Genomic DNA, 25,056 nt, shown 5'->3' on the forward strand with positions numbered 1-25,056 from the left:
CGGTTTGCGAACGTTCTTTTGGAACCTGAACATCCGACGGGGCTTCCACAGCGTCTGATTTGCTACTGGAGCTTCCTGCAGCCAATCAGAAGCTGCGATTTGGTTTTTGAACGTTTTGGAAGTTGAACGGACTTCCGGAACAGATTCCATTCGACTTCCAAGGTACAACTGTATAGGTAAACACAAGGACAAACCGTGAGCTGTGAGCCACAGAAGAAGCCTTGGTTACAGCTCATGATTAGTCTGGAGGAAGTTAAACCATAAAGTTAGGTTTGGAATGCACACTAAGTCAAACCATGGTTTAGCTTAACACAGAAGCAGAATGACCAGAGAAGAGTAAAGCAGTCACAATCATCTGTTCAGAAACCCATTCATTCAACCAGGCCAACAATATGTGAGAGGGATTCAGGTGGTGTTTGGGGACTGCTTTAAGTACAAGTTACACTTGCCTGATATCATTACACAATAGTGTTAGTGTTATGTTTGTTCGATTTCCACCCACCATGACTGTATGCACTTATATGAGCTTGAATCTTGTAGCTTGTGAAGTCCACCCTGCATGTCCTGATTGGGATGTAAAAATTTCCATTTATTTGCAATTTTCTATTTGTATAAGCGTAAAGCCAACTTTACAAAGGCACCAAAAGTTTTCTGCAATTCCCCTTCCAAATTGTTATCAAGCAACACTTCTAATGACTTCCTTTCTGAACATAAAACTTTTGTAAAACTTCATTATGAAGGATCTGCCATACACCAAGTATTTTCCTGTTCCTGAAAGTGATTTTCAGTGTGTGCACAGAATTTTTACTGCTGTTGCTATGGCTCATAAACAGCTGCAATTAACTAATAAAAAGTTGCACAGTGCCCAGATTCCTTTGTGGGACTAATAGTGTGCAAATCTTAAAATGCAGTGTATTTGTCGCTAAAAGTCTGTCATAAATAAAAACCCAAGATTCCTATGTATGTAAGATTCTTTGTGGCATTATGTTTCAGTATATTGCTGCAGAGTACAAAGAAATCATTGAGACACACTAGAGAAATGTGACCTTGTAAAAAGCCTGGCAGTGCATTTTGTTAATTGTGTGTATGCACTGAAACAGTTTATTACCATTCAAAAATATCAAGGAAGTTAAGAATTAATTTCTTTTTTAAAAGTAGTATCCCTTTTTTTGATAAGTTTTTTCTTTTTAAAAAAAAATTGCTAAATGTCTGCAGTGCATGCCTCTGCAGGAGAAAAAATTCAGAATATAAGCAATCTTTGTTAAGAATGTAATACAATAAGACACTGACATTCATTCAGAGGGCAGCTGCTTCAAATTTATTCAGCTGGAACTGCACTGTACCCAAAAAACCACTAGATGGCACCGATTCACAATTTATAATCCAAATTGCAACATTTCCCTTTGCATGGTGTGTGGTCCTAAATTCCATCGAAACACAATTGAAAGTATGTCAAGCTTTGACCAATAAGTGGCAACTAGAAGGAACCTGCCACTATCTTGGGGAAAAGCAACAAATTCATTCAAAAGTCAAAAAAATATATATTCCAGCTATTGTTTCTTAATGTAACACTTCCTAATTTAATATTTCCTCATTTTAATTCTCCAAAGCCTTGAACAAATTCGCGCAACCCAAACTACACAAAAATATCCTTGAAATGTATTTTCAATCTAACCTTAAGTCAAGCAAGAGAGACATTCTTGCTGTATTCCAAATTAGCAAACCTCCAGCCTCATTCAGCCTCCAACCCCCTTCTCAGTTAAGCATTTCAGAAAATTACAGCTGACGTCATGGTTTAATTAGAAATATTGTACAAAATAATGATGTGCTGAAGAATATCCAAGCAAAACTAACAAGTTATATTATTTGGCCAGTCCCCTCGAAGTTTAAAAAAGAAATGTAATGAACAAAGCAAGAAAAAGAAAGAAAGATTACTGCGCAGAAATAAGTAACAGGTTTGATTTTTGAGTGAAGGAAGTGTTGCTGCTGCCTTTGAAAGTTTTAGACACCTGACAGGTTTGAGGGCAAGGGCATGGGAAGAAAATGGGAGAGGGAAATAATCAATAATGGACGACTGTGAAATTGCCCTGTGCAATGGTGCCTGTTTCTCTCTTGCCCCATTTACTGCAATAACATCATAGCACTCAGGGACACTCAGCAAGTGTTATTATAAAGAACAAAGGGGGGGGGGGGAATGCATACCATAAAACAGATTAAGATCCTTTACAAACTAAAAATGAAAATCTCCATGCACACATCATGTATTTTGCCCAACTTACAATGTCTGCAAGAAGCTCAAGGGAATCCTCCCTACAGCTAAATGACTTGTATCTCCATATTACTCCCATGACAGTTTTCCCTTCCTCCTGTTTGGATTTCCTAGCAACACATCACCAACAGACCCCTGATTCTAGTGCTGAGCTGAAGTATTCAGACCAGGGTTGTTGTTTTTTTGAGATACTTTGTGGGCCTGTAAAAATGCCCTCCCCAGAGATTTTTTTCCCCTGGTAGGCTTCTTGGATCAAGGGACATTTCTGTTAAGAAGGCAGAGGGATGGGAGATGTGCCATAATAAATACGAGGTGGCAGAGGGTTGCATCAGTCTTTCTATTTTAAAAAATCTGTTAAAAGCTTTGCAGTGGTTTCTACCAGCAGCCGAACTGCAAAGAGCAGCAGGGATCCCAGAAACATTCCTTCCTGAGAAATGGTGCAATGGGAGTGGGGGTGGGGAAATTACTCCCTAGCCCAAGGAAGGAAAATTCAGCTTGTTTTGCATCAGGTTCCGAAAAATCAAGTTCACAGCTTTGGAGTAATTCTTGATCCATCCTTGGCACTATAGGTACAGGTGTCCTCAGTGGCACAGAGTGTTTTCTAGACTAGTATGCCAACTACATGGGATGCGGGTGGCGCTGTGAGTTAAACCACAGAGCCTAGGGCTTGCCAATCAGAAGGTCGGTAGTTCAAATCCCCGGGACGGGGTGAGCTCCCATTGTTCGGTCCCTGCTCCTGCCAACCTAGCAGTTCGAAAGCATGAAGTGCAAGTAGATAAATAGGTACTGCTCCAGCGGGAAGGTAAATGGCATTTCCATGCACTGCTCTGGTTCACCAGAAGCGGCTTAGTCATGCTGGCCACATGACCCGGAAGCTGTACACCGGCTCCCTCGGCCAATAAAGCGAGATGAGCGCCGCAACCCCAGAGTCGTCCGCGACTGGACCTAACAGTCAGGGGTCCCTTTACCTTTATGCCAACTACAACCTCTCCTGGACAGTCTGGCAACAAGGATCCATGCTCTGGTAACACCTTGTTTATACAATTATTATGTATTGCACATGGGGTTATCCCTGAAGATGACTTAGAAGCTAGCTGGGAACACATCCCACCAGTTTTGAGATCTACACTGTTCGCATGCCCTTCATGATGCTTTAGGGAACATTTTCTTCCATCTCAACCTGCCTAAGTCCACTGGGCCCATCACCATCATAGATAAAGCATATATTTCCCATTGCTTGTGTCACCAATATGGAACGTCCTGTCAATGGCTTTTCATCCGAGAGCCACTATACTATGGTTTGTTTTGTAAATATCAAAAGGATGCTGTGCCTTGAAAGGAAGTAACCTGAAAAAAAGTTTTCTACCGTGTAAATGTGATTACTGTGGACAAGTGTATAAGGAAATGTTCACACATGTAACCAATTTGTTAGCTAGATTCTTAAAGAAAGGCAATACAGAAAGTTGGAAGGGGGAGGGTACAAAAAACAACAACAAGCAACTAAAATTACTCTCTGATGTGTGTAAGAAAGTAATAGGTTGCACCCAATGTGAGGGGTAAGGTAAGGTAAGGTGCCCCTGACCGTTAAGTCCAGTCACAGACGACTCTGGGGTTGCAGCGCTCATCTCGCTTTACTGGCCGAGGGAGCCGGCATTTGTCCGCAGACAGCTTCCAAGTCATGTGGCCAGCATGACTAAACCGCTTCTGGCAAACCAGAGCAGCGAACAGAGCAGTACCTATTTATCTACTTGCACTTTGACGTGCTTTCAAACTGTTAGGTTGGCAAGACCTGGGACCGAGCAACAGGAGCTCACCCCGTCACGGGGATTCAATGTAGCTCTGAGTTAAAGTCACTTAGCAATATACTTGGTCCACCGGCAAAATGCTCTATGTCAGCAAAATGTTTTTGTGCAAGAGAATGCAAAAGCCGCTTGCTGGTGGCCTTTCACACAATAGATTGTGCAATGGGTTTATGCTGGCGCAACTGTTGTGTTAGATTTCTCCATTGCACAACCTGAAGACTCACCCATTGGACAACACAAAAGCCCTTGCACTAGCAGACCAAGAACAATGGATGCAGCCCAATATGTTATCTAATAATGTTTCATTCTTGCTCAAGACTAAAATGGGCTGAGGACTTCAGTCAGTCAATACAGATACAGAATGCCTTCTGCACAGAAAGTGTAATGCAGAAAAAGTGGATCAAAGCTAAGTAAAAACTTCATACACATACACACACACACACGCTTTATACAAATATTCTCTCATACTCTATCCTTATTAATTTGATTGCAATTTTGTTGTAAAGAGAAGGGAATCTCTTTATCTTAAACACAATTCAGGCCCGTTTGTAAAAAATAAAATAAAATAAAATTCTTGCTGCCATAAAAGGAAGAAGACAAGGACGGCCACTGAAAAGCATGTCTAGACACAGCTTTGTGTATGTGGAGCTGCGGGTACCATTTTTGGTGGTGTCATTCCCATCTGCAAGATGGGTTCCAGAGAATAGCACTGAAGAACATCATTTGGCTCCATGGCACTTAAGCTTGGGTTCATCTTGTCCCCGATACTGTTTAACATCTAAATGAAGCCACTGGGTGAAGTCACTTCATCAATCTCTGTGTGACACCCAGCTCCACTTCTCTATACCATCTAAATGAGGTGAAGCTGTGCAAGCACGGAACGTTTTGCCTTTCCCACCCAAACTAGGCTGCTGGAATGAAGAAAGCTAATGAGGACATGTGTGCCAAAGAACCCAGCTCAGTTCTGTTACAGCAAATAAATTTCTAGGGTCATGATGTGCTTAGATTCACCCTGTTCTTTAATTCTACTAACTGCATGTCTGGCTCTGCTTGGTAGATCTTGGGGTTCTATGAAAAATGGAAAAAAAGGTTGGATCTACTGACATCTGCTCATTTTGACATAGACAACAAATGGGTGAAATTTCTAAATGTCACTGAAAGTTATTTTGCTATCATCCCATCACAGTTAAAATTATTTTTTTTCAAGAACCACGCCTGTTTGCTCTCGCATAACACCTATAGCAATAAAGGCAGATTATTCATTCACTAGGAACAGCAAAATATTTTCCTGCTATCCAGCTAATCTGTTCTTTAAGGCAAGAATAGGACTTTCAAAGCTGATCTTTAGATTCAGATTAAGCACTGAGCTAAGAACAGTAACATGATATTTCTTTGCCAAAGAAAATGCGGTAGGTGTTTTCTGTCTGCGCAGATATAATCACTTCACAAAATACCAAGAGCAATATCGTTGTTTCGCTTATCGCTACTGTGGAAGCAAAGCAGAAACCAGCTAGAAACTGGGGGGGAAATGAAGAAGGGCACCAGAACAAAAAGTCTTGCTGTTTTATCCCTTTGCACATTGAAAGAAAGTGAGTGGGGAGAAGCTACACTTTTTTTTAAAAAAAAAAAAAGAAGGATGGAAGATCTTCTGCTTGGGACTAATGCGTAGTCAAGTGGCTAGTGTATGGTCTGAAGGCATATGAGAAGGGATGGGTCTGTTTAATGGATAGGTGACCACCTGGGAGCTGCGTGTATTATTTATTTATTTATTTGTTTATTATTTAAATTTATATACCACCCTTCATCTGAAGATCTCAGGACAATTCACAACAGAAAAACAAAGCACAAAATGAAAAATTAAATGAAAACCAATCAATAACACACACCCGGGCACAAACACATTTAAAAGGACATAGAATATTAATCAAGCAAAGACTTGGTTGAAAAGGAATGTTTTCACCCGGCACCTAAAGATATATAATGCAGGGGCCAGATGAACCTCTGGGGAAGAACATTCCTCAAATGGGGAGCCACTGAAGAAAAGACCCGTTCTCATGTTGCCATCCTCCAGACCTCTCATGGAGGAGGCACACGAAGAAGGGCTCAGTTGTTGATCACAGAGTCCAAGTCAGTTTATATGGGGAGAGGCAGTCCATGAGGCATTGCGGTCCTGGACTACTGAGCTCTATGATCAAAGAAATATAGGACATAAAGATGTGAGATGATGAATAGAACTGAACAATAATCTGTAACGTGTGCTTTACATCTCAGTGTTACTCTCCAAACCACCAAAACTAGTGACATATATGGAAGTTTATAAACATACACAAGCCAAGGACCATTCCTTGTGCAGAACCAAGCAACACAGCTTCCTCAACTTCAATTCAAGCGTCTCTTTTAAAAACAAAAAAACACTACTTATTCATCAGTTGCAGAGCTTGAGTGAACTGCTGCTTACACTCTGCAGCATATGTTATATCTTCAACTATATACCTGTAGCTTGCAAGCTGAATAAGATTCACGAGAAATGGGCTAATGAGATACAGATTGGGAAGTCATAATACTTTAAATGATAGCAGATTATACTGTAATTGAAATCTGCGAGAACAGCCTAGATGACATTTATGATTAATGTAAATGATAGCAACCTGGTTAACTTGTTTGACCAGTTATCTTTTTATTCTCTGGGCAAGAAGTGACAACATAACTTAGAAACTGACAGGCATCAAAGGATAATGCCAGGGAGAATTTTTTTCCCAACTGCCAGCAATCATCTGTAGCTATTACAATGCATTTAAAATTCACAGTCAGTGAATTAAAGATGACAGTATCTTGAGCAGTGACTGAAAGCACCCACGCTGTAGCAGTGTTACAAATTCAGAGGCATACAGGTTACAATATTAGAACAATATCTCAGGGAAGTCAGCATCACTGAAGTTGTGCTGAGCAAAATGTTTGAATTAAAAATTATATTGCCCAATACTGCTTGCAACGACTAGACTGCACAGGAGCATTCAGACAAGCCTTTTGGCAAGTTCTGAGGAAGAAGTACTGAGAGGAGCTACGGGAGGGCATAAAAGCTTGCCACATATCAGAAATACAATGCACAATATTTCTGTTGTGTAGTAATAAGGAAGAGCAGTGTTAGCTAACCCTTCTCCTAACCCCCACATAATCAATGGAGCATATATCCTGTGCAACTCTCTTACAGAGGCTGGATCAAAAATTTGCATCTTCAAAGGAAGGCGACAATTTAGTGCCCACACCAAAAACAAAAAACAAAAAACTGCCTATGAGGGGAAATAAGGCTATGTTACAGTATATGCAAAGCACAGTGGACATTTTGTAACAAAGTGATGTTTTGATCAAGAATGAGAAGGAAAACAACTAGGATTCTTTTCGACACTACAGTGGCTGGAAACCTAGCCTGAATTTTCGGCAGTTTTCAAAACAGAGAGCGAACATTTAGATTGTCCAAATTCCAAACACTGAAATTGCATAGGCCAGAGGGTTGACACTAGCAAAACTCCCAACACAAATAAAATTGGGTGCAGAAGAAAATAAATGCATAATTGTGTGTAACTAATTATGGGTAGATTGCAACTGGACACAATAAAAGCAGCCTAAAATATATTGTAAACTGACAACCAGGCAGACAAACCAGCAAAGAGCTGAAGCTCAGATGTTCCCTTCCTTTTTTGCTTATATTAGATATGTCTGTCGGGGCGAGTGGATTACATTCCATAGCTACAGACTACAAGTCAGGCTAGAATAGTGGTTTTTTTGCAGAATCATTTTTCCGCTTTGTCTTCAGGCAAAACATTAAAATTCAGCTGCCTGTTTTAAAATACAAACATTTTATTTAACTTTAAAGAGTGCAAAGTCTGCTTTTAGTATTAGTCTAGTGAAAAGGCAGCCCTCTTTATAGCTCTTTTTAACTTTGAGCTCTAGTCTTGCATATAAAGACAGCTGGAGATTTCGGGAACAACACTTATTACAGGCAAAAGAATGTTAAACATTTCACATCTAAGTATCAATATAAACATGGTTCCTTTCGCAGAGAAATATTGAGAAATGCTATATTTACATTGATACTTAGATTATTGTTATATATTCAGGATAAACATATTGCACCTGGGTTATTTTAGGACGAAGAGTGTTATGTAAATTGAATTAACAACACAATGCATATAAAGCAACAAGCACAATAACCTCATTTTATAGAGTAAATCAATGACTATCAGCCATTTAGAGCTTGATGGTGTATGTTAACAATTATTCTATAGCTACAGTAATCAAATATTATAATGATTGCTCCTTCTAGCAGCAAAATCAGTGATATGAGTCAACAAGACTATAGCCAAAATGCACCCATGCTTGCGGGAATGCCAAGATTCATACTAATACACATTTTTTCCCTTTAAAAAACTCTAAGGGATGAAAAATCAAGCAGCCCAATGAGAACTGAGTATGTTCAGTAGCCACAGTATGTAGAATGGTGGGAAAGACAAGAGAGGGTGGATTTAGCGGAATGCCTTTCTTGGGCCAAAAGGCCAGACTGGAACCCTGGCAGAAACCTTCCTTTTAGGACATAGGATATGCTGCAACGTTTTGTTGCAGCTCTTGTTTGCTCCTCCTGTTAGAGAGAGAACTTAGTTATTCAGCTGGAAAGACAGACAGGGCTGACCATTAAAAAGTTAATGGTTTCTGTGTACTTGGGGGACTCTGCTGGCATGCAGAAAAATATTATTCAGCAAATAAATAAAACAAAACTCCAGTGTGTTGAAGGCTAAGCATACTCAGCGGCATCTATGAGCCATAAAATGTAAAAGTCAGGTGACCATCACCTGAATTCGGGGGAGGAAAATGGGGGGGGGGAGACTCATGTTCCTAACTGCTTTACTGTGACGGAGGACATTTGGTCCTTCAGATATTGTTTAACACCAACTCCCATCAGCCACAATATGGCCAATGGTCAGGGTTGGTAGGAGTTATAGTCCAGCAGCACCTGAAGAGCTATAGCAGGGGTCAGCAAACTTTTTCAGCAGCGGGCCAGTCCACTGTCCCTCAGACCTTGTGGGGGGCCGGACTATATTTTTTTGGGGGGGGGAGGAGGAAATGAACGAATTCCTATGCCCCACAAATAACCTAGAGATGCATTTTAAATAAAAGGACACATTCCACTCATGTAAAAACATGCTGATACCCAGACCATCTTCGGGCCGGATTGAGAAGGCTGTTGGGCCGCATCCAGCCCCCAGGCCTTAGTTTGTCTACCCATGAACTATAGTTTCCCTTTTCCTCTGACAGCAGGCATGCATGACTGTCCTTAACTTGTAAGCCCATGTCACGATTCTTTAACACTCTTTGAAATGGCAAAGGAGGTTATGGGAGCCTGAATAACTAAACAAAAATTGCTGAGGGAAGAAGAAAAGCCAGTAAATTGGGGAAACGTGATTTCATAACACCTGAAAAACATTGATCTGCAACTTTCTAATAAATAGAAAACTGGATAGTAACAGACTGTAAGAGAACAATATACATTTGGCCAAGTGACAATGGTCATAAGCAGCTGGTGGCTCAGACCTAATGACAGTTAGCTGCCAGAAAGCAGTAGATAATGCCAGTCAGTCCCTCGTTCTAGATTAAGCTGCCTCAATGTGACAGTTGCTATTTTCCCCAATCACATAAGAGGGTTTGAACTTAAAACAGCAGAAAATCTAGCAGGCACTTGTACTGTTAGGTCTCTGCTTTAAAGCAGAGACTCAGAAGCACGGTCACTGAGGTCAACCCCACAGAAGCCCAACATTCTGGAAAATGGCTTGTCTCTTTTGTTTAATGCATTTATCATTATGTGCTCACAGTGGCATACCTGGTTTTCCTCCTCCCCATTTTATTCTCAAAGCTACCCCGTGAGGTAAATTAGGCTGAGAGACAGTGACTGACCCAGTAAGCCCCATGGCCAAGTAGGTATTTGAACCAGGTCTCTCAGGTCATAGTCCAAAATTTTGTCTTGAAGAGAATAAGACTGCTTGAGATAATGAAAGCTTTTGATTTAAGGAAAAGAGGGATACAATTAACTTTCAGACCACATGTAACATACATATTTCCAGTTGAGATTTTAGGTTTAATAAGGTTTACAGGGGTTTGATTTTTACTCAATCTTTTGGAGAAACTATTTTTTTTCTTTTTTAATTACACTTAAAAAAATTATTTTATCATGAAAACAAATGAGAGGTGAGTCTCTAATGTACTGTTCTCTTTTTATTCCAGCTAAAATAAAATAAGAATGTTATAAAATATAGCTCTGATTTCACATTAACCATACTGTCAGAACGTGAGAATTTATAGGAACTTCAGGTATGCCTTAATAGAAAAGTAAATAAATGCCTTCCCCCGCCCTCTTCTGGCAGTCATCCCATAATCAATTCAACAGTAATCAGTTGTGATGCTAAACTAAGGATTACTTCAGGTGGGGGAATAAACTGGATGAACAGATGGTTGCTAAGAAACAAAAGGCCCCTACTAGCCAAATAGAAAACAGTAAGTTAAATACAAGAATATGTGACAATGAGAAGACTAGAATTATCCATGATGGCAATGCCTTTCATTAAGACCACTTCTGATTGTTCTGCCACTTAATTCTCCAACATAAAACCGCCTGAAACAGTTTTATCATAAAGGAAATGGGAAAAATTAATCCCATTTCCTCTTTTGCCCAAAAACATATTTTTCCCCTTTGTGAGGCGATTTTTCTAGCAATGGTTCACGAGTCATGAGGCACTTCATTCACTTACATCAAGTGAGTATGTGTGTGTAAAAATCCAGTGCTTGAGGAACCAAATACACAAAACCGTTTGGGAATCTAGTCTCTTTGTGCTCTTATAGAAATGCTGACCCACTGTAGATTTATGGGCTAGGAGAGAGAATTTCCACTGAAGGAAAGAAAAAGATGGATATATTTTTCCAAGATTAGAAACAAAGAAGCAAAATTCCCTCAAGCTTTCCACTGAAGGAAAGGCTGGGGGACAGAACAAACTGCCCAATTATACATTGCCCATCTACCTCAACACTGACTAGCAGCTCTGCAAATTGTCATGCACGGTTCCCATCCACTTGCAGACCTATTGAGACCTTCTGAACTCAAAGCACGTACTCTCTGAGCGAAGACAGATAAAACCGTTTCCTGCTGGTGAAGGTAGCTTGAACACATTTGTTGTGCGGCATTTCATGAGAAAGGTGTGTGTGTCTGTCTGTTCATTCAACTATATCCACCATGCTTAGAACATACAGTGGTACCTCGGGTTAAATACTTAATTCGTTCTGGAGGTTTCTTAACCTGAAACTGTTCTTAACCTGAGGTACCACTTTAGCTAATGGGATCTCCCACTGCTGCCGTGCCGCCGGAGCACGATTTCTGTTCTCATCCTGAAGCAAATTTCTTAACCTGAAGCACTATTTCTGGGTTAGCGGAGTCTGCAGCCTGAAGCATATATAACCTGAAGCATATGTAACACAAGGTACCACTGTATGCCTATATTCAGCCTATTTCTGGGTTAGCAGAGTCTGTAACCTGAAACGTATGTAACCTAAAGCGTATGTAACCCAAGGTACCACTGTATGCCTATATTCAGCCTACTGTTAATATATGAGCCTTCCCTCTCCATAAGATTTTTCTGCTATTAGCTACAGTTATTCTCATGCCGCAGTGTGAAATTTACCCAGTCCATGCTAATTGCCTTGCTTAAAAGCCTACCTACTGGTCACAGGCAGACACTGGAAGCTCTGCACCCTAGCTGCTACGGTGCCAGGAAAATTGCCTGCCATTTCACCCTACTCCCCTACCCACACAGTTCCTAAATCTTCTGTGCTTGTATCAGCAGGAAGACAAACAGATCTGCACAGCGGCTATCATGCATTCCCTCCACTGATATGTAAATATCAGTTTAATACTAGAATAATCTCAAGCAACCATTGAGTAATTCTTCCCACATGTCATTTTTAAGGCAAGGGTGCATATCTGGCTGTGTGCCAGTTTGAATTCAAAAACTTTGCTCTGCCGAGGTTATAGGTCAGGTTTTTCATAGTATTCATACAATGGCAGATGCTCAGTTTGATTTTGCAACCCCACCCTGTGACTTCAACCATAATCATAAATCTAATTTGTCCATATATGATTTCTAGGATTAGTTACCTTGCCTGACACTGCCTGCAACAAATGCCAGCTTTTTGGCTGTATCCACATTATTAAACTGTTATTAGGTATGCCATTATTAATGGCTATAGAAATTACATTTCCAATGTTAAAGGAATATGTTTACTTGTTACAGAGGATATTTTTCAGTGTTGCTTCTTCCAATATTTTATCATTAAGGCCAGAGTAGATAACTTGAGAGGTCTCCTGATCCTGTGAAATCCATACAGGATTAGTAATGACCAAATTCTATTATATTTAAGAATAAAAACACTTGCTTATTTATAGGTAAAACATAACTTTCATTAAATGTGCCAACAGCATATATATCCACAATACCACTCCATTTCCTCTTCCACTTTTGGAAGTCTCAGAAACACTAAAAGCTGGACTGTGACCAAATAAATACTTAGCAAACATATTTTGTGTGCAGAATTAATCTCAAAGGACATTATACTCTAGAATGAATTTGGCAGACTGAGCATCTTCAGTGGGATTTTTGAAAAGTACAACTGAGTGGACCAAAGAAAGCCAACTGAACTGCAATATTCTTTAATGACAAATTAAACATTATCTGTTGAACATTAAAAAAAACACATATCTCCTAAACCTTTTATTACAGAGCCCAACCCTAATGTGATAAGAAAACCATGGCTTTACACAAAATAATGCCAGTTTTCAATTTCTGGTAGCCAAGTGTTTTTGGCCAGGTTCAGAAGTAATGTCAAAGCAAGCTTTGTGATTGCAAAAATGAACTTGCATGATGAGCCTTGGGCTTGCACACTGCTCCTTCTCCTTCACACATGACAAGAACTAACCACAGTTACCGTTACTTACATATTTAGAAAACTGGTATCCTCCTTCGTAGCTCCAAAAGGCTGTCAAAGTAGTTCACAAAAGAGTTGGATGATAAAATTATATTCATATTTCAGTGTAGAATCAGGAAAAGAAATAACATGGTGTCCACATGGTGCCAAGATTACTCAGTGGCGTTTCCTGCCATCTTCTGTGGCCTCTCCTTGTGTTGGCCAATGGCCATTGCCTACCAGAGCTCCAGGTTCCTCTAGGTCCTTTGAGGCAGATGGAGCTTGTTCAGCCAATGACAGAGAGAAGCCTTTATTTTCTGGCCATTCCCAGCAGGTCTTCTAAGACAGTGGAGTGGAACTGAGTAGGTATAATTTACGTAGGCCTGTGCCACTTAGGGTTACTTAACAAACCAGAATATCAAGCCAAAGTCTGGTCCTCATTCATTTTAAACATGAGTTGAGATGCAACTTTGGCTGCATTCACATGGCAGCTTATTCCATTTTCACAAAGTTCCCCTGTTAATTCCACATTATAATTGAGTTTTCTCACAATGTAAAAGCTATAGTGGCATGCAGTGCAAGTTTAGCACTCATTCCCATATTATTTGCAAAATGATTTTTTATTTTTATTTTGAAGCAAATAACACAGTAATGAGCACTAAACTGGCACTACATTCCACTATAGTTCTGGAAGTGGCTTCTGTGTTGTGGCTAAGCTCAAAACTTAACAGACAAGGAAAAGTTCTAAAAATGTTGGTCAGCATCAGAAGAGGAATCATTAAGTAAAGGGATGCAAAAATAAAATCTAGCAAGAAAAAATGTAAATAATATTTTTATCATTTGTTTTTTTAGGTATTTGTAAAACTACAGCTGCACAGCTATCATAGATTATGTTCCATACAAATACCCTGTCAATCATTCACAGACCACTGCTAGATCATGCACCTGTGACAGTCCACAAATATTCCAGAACACTTGTAATAAATGGCAGCCTTGTTTCCTCGCAACGCACAAAATTACTAGAAGAAATATTAATTTTGAACAGTGTATCCAGAATTTTTTTCCTACTACAGTGGTACCTCTGGTTACGTACTTAATTCATTCCGGAGGTCCGTTCTTAACCTGAAACTGTTCTTAACCTGAAGCACCACTTTAGCTAATGGGGCCTCCTGCTGCTGCTGCGCTGCCGCCGTGCAATTTCTGTTCTCATCCTGAAGCAAAGTTCTTAACCTGAGGTACTATTTCTGGGTTAGCGGAGTCTGTAACCTGAAGCGTATGTAACCTGAAGCGTATGTAACCCGAGGTACAACTGTATGCTCTTAAAATTTTAACCAAAAAATCACAAAAGCTTAAAATTAAATGAATAAAATGAAATGAAACCTTCCAGAGTTAAAGAGATTTTTCTCAAACTGACTAGCTTATGAAAAGCTTGATGCAAAAACTGAGTAGGGCTTTTTCTATACAGTCGCACCTCGGAAGCTGAACTGAATCCGTTCCGGAAGTCCGTTCGACTTCTGAAACTTTCAGGAACCAAAGCACAGCTTCTGATTGGCTGCAGGAAGCTCCTGCAGCCAATCAGAAGCTGCGGAACCCCATTGGATATTTGGCTTCCGAAAGAACGTTCGAAAACCAGAACACTCACTTCTGGTTTTCAATTGTTCGGGAGCTGGAATGTTCAACTCCCAAGGCATTCAGGAGCCGAGGTACGACGGTATGAGCTAATGCACCTTTGCAGGTGTCTTTTACCTTTATTGTGTGGGGGGTGTATGTGTGTTCGTGGTGGGAAAGGATGGCAGAGGGCGGAAAGGATTTTATGTATATCAGCCCTGAAAGACAGAATGGCGAGAGTCAAGTTTCTCTGCTATGTAACATATTCTGCTGTAGTTACCTACACCTTTCCCCATCCTTGGCAACGGTGTGGGCCTGACCCATTTTTACTCAGACCTTCAACACGCTTGTCCTGTCCTAACCATGATTACAATGATAAATAATGCATCAATATCCTAATGGGCTGACGTAACGGGAGTGTGAATAAATGGAAGCACAGTAAGAGCTTTTCATCTACAATCAGAGGAAACGGTCAAATCCCATGCATCTCCATACCCTTCCAGCACATCTATTCAAACAGTATTTGAAGAATTAAAATTAAACTGAAATGTAAAGTGAGCTTTCAGTAGTTTAAGTAAGGGAAAATACTGTTCAAATTGCAGTACCCTTGGTTTCAGCTCATGCTAAATGCGGAGTAATTATTTTGATGTCTGAATGCTAAGCACTAGGCCTACACCTCTGCCTTACCTCATTCCTCATATTTGAGTCATTTGGCCTTTGTACAATGTGAGAGTCCTTGAAGACTAATCCTGCTAATGTGTTCAGAATTAATTTGGGTAATTAAGAGAGGGCATCTTTGCTCCCTACTGTGGTAGTCACCCATAAGCCTTAGGATCTTTTCCTCATGAAATTGCATGGCAACAATCATGTGCTATTTTAATATTATTCCTATGCATCCAAAGGAGTGAAATGTAAGGATCATTTAAAATCTACATGGAATCAACCAAGGCATTTCCATGGCTCAGATAGATTAGGATGGCTGGAATTGAAATTCAAATGCTAAAAACTGATTTTCAGGACTGGTATTTGAAATTTGACATTAAATCCATTATTCAATTAACATGTGCTGTGTTTTCAGACACTGTAAGGCTGCCATTGACTTTGAGGAAACCAAACTGTACGCAGCTATTACAAAAACAACCAACATTCAGCGGGTTTTCTAATTAAAAAGGGTACCCCAGGGAATGCGAAACAACAACGACAAAACATGCAAACCAAACATACCTGTCCACTTGCCAATCAGGGCAAACATTTTTTTTTAAAAAAAGAAAATCCCTCTCGGCCCTCAGGAAAAGTGACCTACCAAAGACCAGTAGGTCCAAATGAAGGGTGCATGTGTTGAACCGCCTGCCTGCCCCCAGCTAACCATTCTTCGGGCAGAAACCAGACTTCTCTTTTCTACTTTGTGTGAAATCTTGCAAGATTTTGACACCAAATCCTCTCTCGCACAATACTCCATTTAAAGCCTTGCTGTGCAAGAGCAAAAGCATTCATCTGGCAATCCTCAAACACAAACACACCTCCACCAACTGAGGAGGCATGCAAAAATGAAAATTGTATCAAAGGTGCAACCAAAAGGATAATCCCAAATTGTGATGTAAGAGTGGGGAGACAAAGGGAAAAGGATAAAAGGAAAATCACGACTGTTATAGGTATTTTCTTCTGCCTCACAGCTGTTTGGCAGCCAGCTGTCAATCACAACAGAAATGCTTGCACAGGCAAATTCATTACTTGTGGCTCTGTCAGAAATTGCGGATCAGTTGTCAAAATCTGATCCTGAATTTTGGACATTTGACTTTAAATATCGTCCACAATCTGAGACTGCATTTTCAACATTTTGACCAGAATGTGGCCATTGGTCTTCCACTGAGCACATCTATATTGTGTTTCCCTAAACCTCTCCTTTTTAAGTGACTTCTGGAGCAACTGAGCTATGGCTCTTCCCATATCTAGTTGGCAATTGAACATCTGCATCAAGGAGAAACATTCCTACTTGTGTATGTTCCCTACACAACCCTGATGTTTCAGGGGTTAAAATCACACAAAGAACCTACATGCAAGAGCCTACAGGCTGCCAAAGTTCAACCAACGTGTGGAGGGATGCAGAAGCAGCAACGGTGGTGTATGGCTGTGGATGGACCCACCTGGATGGAGCTTATATTAAAGAGAACAAAATATTGGGGCTGTCCCATAATTCAGCCTACTTCTGTATCAGTCTTGCTGATATTTCTGTGTGGTTTCCTACACCACCTGTACAGGAAATCCAAAGAAACATTATATATATTTTCAAGGTCCTTTTAGTTCTTCCCACTAAAAATGCTTTGGTAAGGATAAGATAAAAATGAACTCTTTCTCACTGAATGTTTTTGTGTGTGTGTGATTTAAGTGATTAATGGCTCCTATAAGGCATTTTTAGTTGAGATTGAATGCAGCAAGAGGGGGAGAGAAAAAGACAACCAAGGTCAGTAAAAAACAAAACAGAGCAACAGCTGTTAGCATCTGCTGAGGTAGCCCCACTGTAGCTGTAATGAAAAACCCAATATAGTCTTATTATTTGTTTCTTTAACAAGACAGACTTCTTGGGGGCTGGGAGGGGGATCAGCGTGGCTACAAAGAGTAGTCGTGTTGTGTGGTGATTCCTGTACCCTTCTGAATTAACTAAAACCCTAAGCATAATCCACAGAAAGTTAGGAGTGCTTAAATTCCACACATTTTCATGGGAGACTCATAAGATTTTTATTGCTTGCATGCTCTATGTGTGTCAGTGATCCCTGAGTCTTAGCATCATTCAAAATAGCAGTAATGCAGGGCTGCATTAGAAATGGAACTTTTCAAATCCTAACAATAGACAAATCATATCTCTGTCAGCCTGAAAATGCATATCTAAATTTATTTATTTACAATATTTATTTATCACCTCTCATTAAAATAACGCCAAGGCAGTGTACAATAAGTCACTTCAATAGAAAACAATACAGTACACAATAAATGTACTCCATCAAAAGCAACATATTACAATTATAGTATCTGGGAATACGTCAGATGGTACAGGGGGGAATTGCATATGTTTAATTAGATGCCTATCCATTCTTAAGGAAATCAGCCCTGAGTGCTAACTGAAAGGACAGATCCTGAAGCTGAGGCTCCAATACTTTGGCCATCTCATGAGATGAGAAGACTCCCTGGAAAAGACCCTGATGTTGGGAAAGATGGAGGACACAAGGAGAAGGGAACGACAGAGGACGAGATGGTTGGACAGTGTTCTCGAAGCTACCAGCATGGGTTTGACCAAACTGCGGGAGGCAGTGGAAGACAGGAGTGCCTGGTGTGCTCTGGTCCATGGGGTCACGAAGAGTCAGACACGACTAAATGACTAAACAACAACAACAATTAGATGCCACAAATCTGCACAATCTTCAGAGCGTCTTACAAAGCCCCCTAACACTAAAATGTTCAGAATTCAGTATACTATATAGCAACCTATATTTCATTTTGTTGTTATAGATAATCTACTGAGAAATGAAGCGAAAAAGCACAAGATGACCCAGTGCACATACTAAAACAAAGGCAAACCATAGTTAAGGCTGAATGGATGAGAGTGCAGATAGTTAGAAGAAAACTCACGATATATATATAACACACGTTGAAATGTGTGTGTGTGTGTGTGTGTGCTTTTATATAGAAAAATTGCAGGCAGCTGGATACGTCAGTTCCTAAATATTTTGAATATTTATTCCAGACTTGTATGCCCACAAATACGTGGTGGGGAGACGTATTCCAGTCCTGGACAGAAAACTCAACTGTATTTTTAAACAAACCTACAAAGCTGTGAAATAAGAATTATGAGTTGTGCCTTGGCCAGCAACATTCTAAAACTAAAATTATGGAGTTATAGAAGTTATAAATAATATGTAACAGTATGTAATTCCTAAAAGTCCATTATTTATAGCAGCCACCAAACAAAGCATTTCCCATCACCTCCAAAAATGATAAACTAGACAACCACAAATGAATGGAAGGGGTGTGTGTGTGTGTGTGTGTGTGAGAGAGAGAGAGAGAGAGAGAGAGAGACTCCTCTTCTCAATTATACATGATCTATGAATAACAGCATCAAAAGGCTGCTTCCAGATGAGTCCAGAGTTGCAACAGGACTCAAGAGAATAAGACACTTCTATGGTGTCAACTAAAGAGCCCCATACGGATGAAGGCGCTCACATGCAAACCTGCAAGTCCCGACTTAAGTAATGATTTTTCCATTGATTTCAACATGCAAGACAACTCTACGCATGCAGTTCCACTAGCTTGCACTGATCTGGCACTGACATGAAACTTTGGATTAGAGTCAGCATATCTACTTCAACATGTTAACACACCTGAGTTAGCACATTTTGACTAACTTGAGTAATCATGTGCTACCTACATAATTAAGCCCTAAAGGCAAATGCCAACCTGAGGGAAATACAAGCTGAATTGAAACCTAGGCATGTCTCCCAGTGACTCTGAATTTAACTACTTGTGCTGGTAGTCGTTTAAACAGATTGCATTCCCAGTAACTCAAGCTTTACTTCTCTGGCTTTGTCCTGGACCCAATCCCAACCCCACTACAAAAAAAGCAAACAGGTCCCTAAAATGCAGTCAAGTGGTGCTAAATCTCAATAGGCAGGCAGATCAATCCTATACAGTATTCACATTACGCCAGGGAGTCAAGGAGATATGGACCACAGCTACATGGGAAGAACAATGGATGTACTTTGAAGCCCAGGAGTTAAGACACATGCAACCAAAGAGTACAAAAATGGTGAGAGAAAGTTACTACAAAGGCTCAGAATTGAGCACTCACAAGGTAAAAAAGGACACCTTCTTCAGTACATGGTCTGTTTTTACTTATTATACAAACAAGAAAGAGCATGAAAGGTCTCAGCCATCAGCTTTTGCAGGAATAGGGACCATTCCTGACTTCTTCCATTCCCTAACATTTCTGTTTTAATATCTGGTTGTTATAACTTTGAAGTATACTAAAATTAATATAGAAGGTGTCATGATCCCTTCATAAAACCAAAATTGACTGTGATGCAATATATAGCAGCGGCGTAGCGTGGGTTGTCAGCACCCGGGGCAAGGCAAGTAATTTGTGCCCCCTAACCCGGGGCAAGGCAAGTAATTTGCGCCCCCTAACCCCTAACCTGCCGCCGCTGCCAGCTTCTTCTTGCTGCTGCCTGGGCTGGTCTGGTGTGGTTCTCTCCCGCGCTCAGCGCTGCGCTGGGCGGCCGCTGCACTGTCCCTCCCCCAGATAGTCCCTCGCTCTCTCTCCGCACCGCACGCCTGGCACCCACCCCCTCCACAGTGGGCGGCGACCCAGCGGCTCGGATCGGATTCGCACAGCCAGCACTGCAGTGAGAGAGAGTGAGTGAGCCAGGTAGGGGCAGAGAGCTGCGAGTGCGAGCGCCCCCCCCAGATGTTGCGCCCGGTGCGGCCGGCCCCCCCTGCACCCCCCACGCTACGCCACTGATATATAGTTTTTGCCTCTCTTTCCTTCCGCTTTCTTTCTTTCTCTCTGGGACTCATTTAAATGTATGGAATTGTTTGTATTGTGTTTATTAAAATTGCTAGCAAAATGTTGTTGTTTTTTTTAAAAAATGGTGGCAAAATGGCATACATGCACCACCATCCATACAAGCCTGTTGGGTCAGGCTAATGTTCTCACCGTGGCCACCCAGACACATGTGGGAAACCCACAAGTGGAACCTCGGCAAAACCTTAAGAGCATAAGAAAAAAAATATATCCCTGGCATAATATACCCAAGTGTTACCTTCACACAGAAGGAGTCAATGAACTCACAGTGAACTGCAGCTCAGGTTGGAGAGGAGGGCAAATAAAATTCAACAATTCTGACTAAAACAACACTTAAAGACCACTTTATGACCACTAAAGATTGTTCCAAACTACATTTTAAAGATTTTTCTAGAAATGTCAGGTGTACAGATTCAACTTATTGCATCTCTAATTACAAAATGAGTTTTCCTTTCTCTGTGAAAAGGTCAACGGCTAGAAACACTTCCTTGTTCGTTAACGAGGAAACCTCAACAGCAGGTTTCACACCACAAAGCCTTATGATAAAATTAAATATGAGCAAATAAAAAAAAGACTTTGGTGGAACTGTTTGGTTAAGATGAAACAGAGATGCAAAGGCAATGAAGGAGCAAGAAAGAGTATGAGGTGCACGTAATTAAGAGTTTACTAGCAGCCTCATACTCGGAGTTGCTCAGAAATTCTAAGAAACCAAAAAAATCAGTGCAGTTTTGAAAAGTACAGCACACCATCTTCATTCAAAAAGATATCCAACTGTCTCCAAATTTAGAATAAAGATGTGCTTGCTGATCTCAGGAACCATCATGCAAAATTTCATCAAGATATCTTAAGGGAACGGACAAACAGCTTTCCAAAATATATAGGAGATTCATACCAATGCATTTAATTACAATCTTAATTGGGGGTACTGTAAAATAAAACAACACACTAGCCTGTAGCACATGTAGCTCATGTGTAAGGCCACAATGCAATGAGTAGGGAATGGGGCCGTAATTTTAGCCCTGCCTCTGACATTGTGTTTGCTTCATGTAAAACACAGATGCTGTTCGCGATTCTGTGTAGGAACCTCAGCATGCAAGTTCCTGCTCAAATGAAGAGACACGTGGTAATACAGGTGTCCCAATCTTGCAAAAACTCTTGCAGGAGCTTGCTTGTCAATTCTCTTTACATACTACTGTGTGCAGCATGCGGTGGCTGCAAGAAGCAGGTGCTATGCTGAAGGTGAGGGCTCAAAGCATGCCTCAGCTCACAACTTAGGTGGAATCTACACACATATAAAAAATGTTCTGAAAATGCTTTTTAAAAAGCATTTTTAAAAATACATTGAATTTTCCATAAGGCTCACCATTGCCATCTAGTGTCACATTGTATACTGCACTTAAAGCACACTTAAAACGTTTTATTTGCAGCTGTATAGCTGAGTCCTTGAAGGGATGCGGGTAGCGCTGTGGGTTAAACCACAGAGCCTAGGACTTGATGATCAGAAGGTCGGCAGTTCGAATCCCCGCAACGGGGTGAGCTCCCGTTGCTTGGTCCCTGCTCCTAGCAGTTCGAAAGCACATCAAAGTGGAAGTAGATAAATAGGTATCGCTCCGGCGGGAAGGTAAACAGTGTTTCCGTGTGCTGCTCTGGTTCACCAGAAGTGGCTTAGTCATGCTGGCCACATGACCTGGAAGCTGTACGCCGGCTCCCTCGGCCAATAAAGCAAGATGAGTGCCACAACCCCAGAGTTGGCCACGACTGGACCTAATAGTCAGGGGTCCCTTTACCTTTACCTAGCTGAGTCCTTACTTAAAAGGCTGCTGGTCTACACACAAGTAATATGGGCATAGGGCTTCTGAGTTTTCTGCGTGCTGTGGAGTGATTTCTCTATCACCTGGCAACATGCAAACCATGAGTGTGCCCCTAACAAAGATTATAATCAAAACACACTGGGCTAAACTGAATAAATTATCAATCCGTGTACCTCAGAGGTTCTCTCCACTCTATAACAGCAGCATTTTATCCTCTGTTTTGCCCTTAAAACACTGGCAACACACAGTCTGGCTGACAAACCAATGAACCCACTATATCTCACTGAATTCCAGCTAATTCATTTGTGAAGTGAAGCCCTACATTTAAAAGAAAGAGGGAAGGGGGGAATCTATTTTGCTCATTGGTGACTGCTTTTTCATAAGAACTGGTTCTTAAAATGATCTATGATTGTGACAGAAAGGCTTATATAAGGTAATGCCTTTCGTAGTTACATTCATTTAGTTTGGTAGAACAGGTTAGTTTAACAACTAATTTTAGCATAAATACATCATACCCTTAATTGCTGATGCTAGTAAATATGAGCTTATGCAAACAGCATGAGGCACGTCAGGCAACACCAATGTTGCTACAGTTCAGAAACCTTCTACTGCTGTTTTTACTGTTTTAATCATTCTATAACCTGTGGATTCTATCCAACATCAGCCAACATGGAAGAGCAGACCTACTTCAATTAATTTAAAGGAATATAAGGTTTCACAGATACAATTTAAGGTACACACATGTGACAAACACATGTCTGCAAATGGTGCATGATACATGTGCACTCCTCAAGGGTTCTGATAGATTTCTGTTCTTTATTAACCTTAGTTTTAAAAGCAAGCCATGGTTTACTGTACACAAGCAGCATGCTGGTGCGTACCATTGAAAAGTTCTTACTCTGCTCCTCTCTTCTTCCTGCTACCACCCCCCTGCTGGATGACAAACCAGGGTCTGGCTTGTTGTGCCACATGAACACAGCTCATGCTTTGCTTTCTCCAACAAACCACAAACACAAACCTTGGTTATCACTTGTGGCTCGCTTTGGAGAGAAACAAAACAGTAGGACAAGTTTCCGAATACCGTGACAAGCCAGACTCTGGCGAGGAGTAGAACATTTTGGCAGCATGCACTAGCATGCTGTTCATTCACATTAAAGCACAGTTCGTTTATAATTAAGGTTTAATTTGGCATGTGAACCAGGCCAATGTGTGAATTGCTCTTCAATATAGCGACAGTCAGTGTTATATAAATTTCGTTCTGAACTGTGCTGATTACTACCACAACGAAGCTCCTAACAGCAGGCTAAAACTCTCAAAACTCTAATCAGCCAACTCTCAGGGGACGAAAATGTCAGTAGGAAAGCACTGTTTAACCAAAAACAAAAATATAAACTTGTAGGAAAGAAATTCTCTTCTCTTAGAATCCAAGAGAGCCTTATAAACAAAGAGAAATAAACAATGCAAAATAATAAAACAACATTGTACAAAAGCAGTCACAGTAGTGTTTCTTCAAATATTTACATTGCTTCTATTTGGAGAATAACTTGTTCCATTTAACCAGAATCAGACTCTGAGGACTGCAGTAATCCAGAGAGATTAATTACATCCTTTCAAGTTTTTCGAACAACTTTTGAAGGCACAGTACCGAGAGAGAGAGAGAGAGAGAGAGAGAGAGAGAGGGAAGAATGCACACTTCTCTCATTGATAATTGTTAGGCAATCTGAGTGCTTTAGGTTACATCAGCAAAACAGGACTGCCACCAATTATTGAATCAAGAAGAGTATTGCATAAATGGGAACAAGATATCCTGTATGTGGTGATACACATTAACTGATAACAAAGACCATGATATCGTTCAGAGGCACTGGCATCCTAAATATGCTTCCTAAATCTTTTGACATAAATGAAACTGGATTCAAACCAACACTTCTAAGAAGCTAATGATACATTGCGACAGCACAACCCATTTGGTATAATGATAGCAGTGTTGAATGCCTATTAAAGGGGTGCTCTAAAATGGAATCATGGACACATATTCCCACCTCCCTTTTCTATATTTTAACTACTCTTTATTTATTTTTTAAAGGAAACAACTCAGGGTTGCTGCCATCATGTCCATTTAGTTCATCAAAAAAATAAAAACCAGGCAAATTCAACAAAGGCATGCTACAATTTCCTGTGTAAGATTTACATATGACTGATTCTCCGAGCAAGAATTAATGCCATGGTTTCTTAGCACAGTCAAAGTAGCTACTACATAGTGGCTTCAAATCATGGATTTGCAAGCAAGATGCAGAAGCTAAACTGCAAATGAGAAGAGAGAAGGATCAATTGCCCCAATTCCAGCTACTTGCCGTTCCCTATGGTTGGAAACCATCCCATGTTACGTTGAGGATTCAATAATAATAATTATTCCAAATCAGGAACCTTGGTATATTTAATAATATACAAGGTCCTTTTCAGAGACACACACAGCAGTGCTGGTGCAGTTCAATGCAGCAGGCAGGATAAGTAGCTATGTGGGTGGGGCCAGTTAGACAGGTCTTTCTCACCCAATTCACATCTCACTGAGAGGGACTGTGCTCATCTGGTGGGAAAGATCTACTGAAATGGCCTTCTCCATTTCTTAATTTATGAATGACTTGTGCATGTTCCCCAACAGCCTGGAATCACACCGAATGCAAGTGGTTCCCACACTGCTCTCTGTGGGTATGTTTGTTGAATTTGAAGGCGTCCATTTAAAGGAAAACCTATAATGAGGTTAAAGGCATTGGAGGTTGGATTCAGACTAAGGTAGGCACACCTAAATCAAATGTAGCTTACATTAATCATGACTAACATTCCACAATGTTTCCACATTTCAACAGGACCTAGGTTTAACTAATTTAATCTGGATACAACTTCCATCAGCCCCAGCCAGCATGGCCAAAGGGCAGGGATGATATGTATTGGGTGGCTGTCTTTCATGGATGCTTTAGCTGAGATTCCTGAGAT

General features: G+C 40.6%; 1 protein-coding gene across 3 annotated transcripts in view; it reads right to left on the reverse strand.

Annotated features, from left to right (window-relative positions):
* ZNF516 (zinc finger protein 516) overlaps positions 1-25,056 on the reverse strand; it is a 110,963-nt gene that overhangs the window by 35,893 nt on the left and 50,014 nt on the right. The gene's annotated exons all lie outside the window — the stretch shown is intronic.

The sequence above is a fragment of the Podarcis pityusensis genome (assembly GCF_964106645.2).
Source record: "Podarcis pityusensis genome assembly, chromosome: 7".
Classification (NCBI taxonomy): Eukaryota; Metazoa; Chordata; class Lepidosauria; order Squamata; family Lacertidae; genus Podarcis; species Podarcis pityusensis.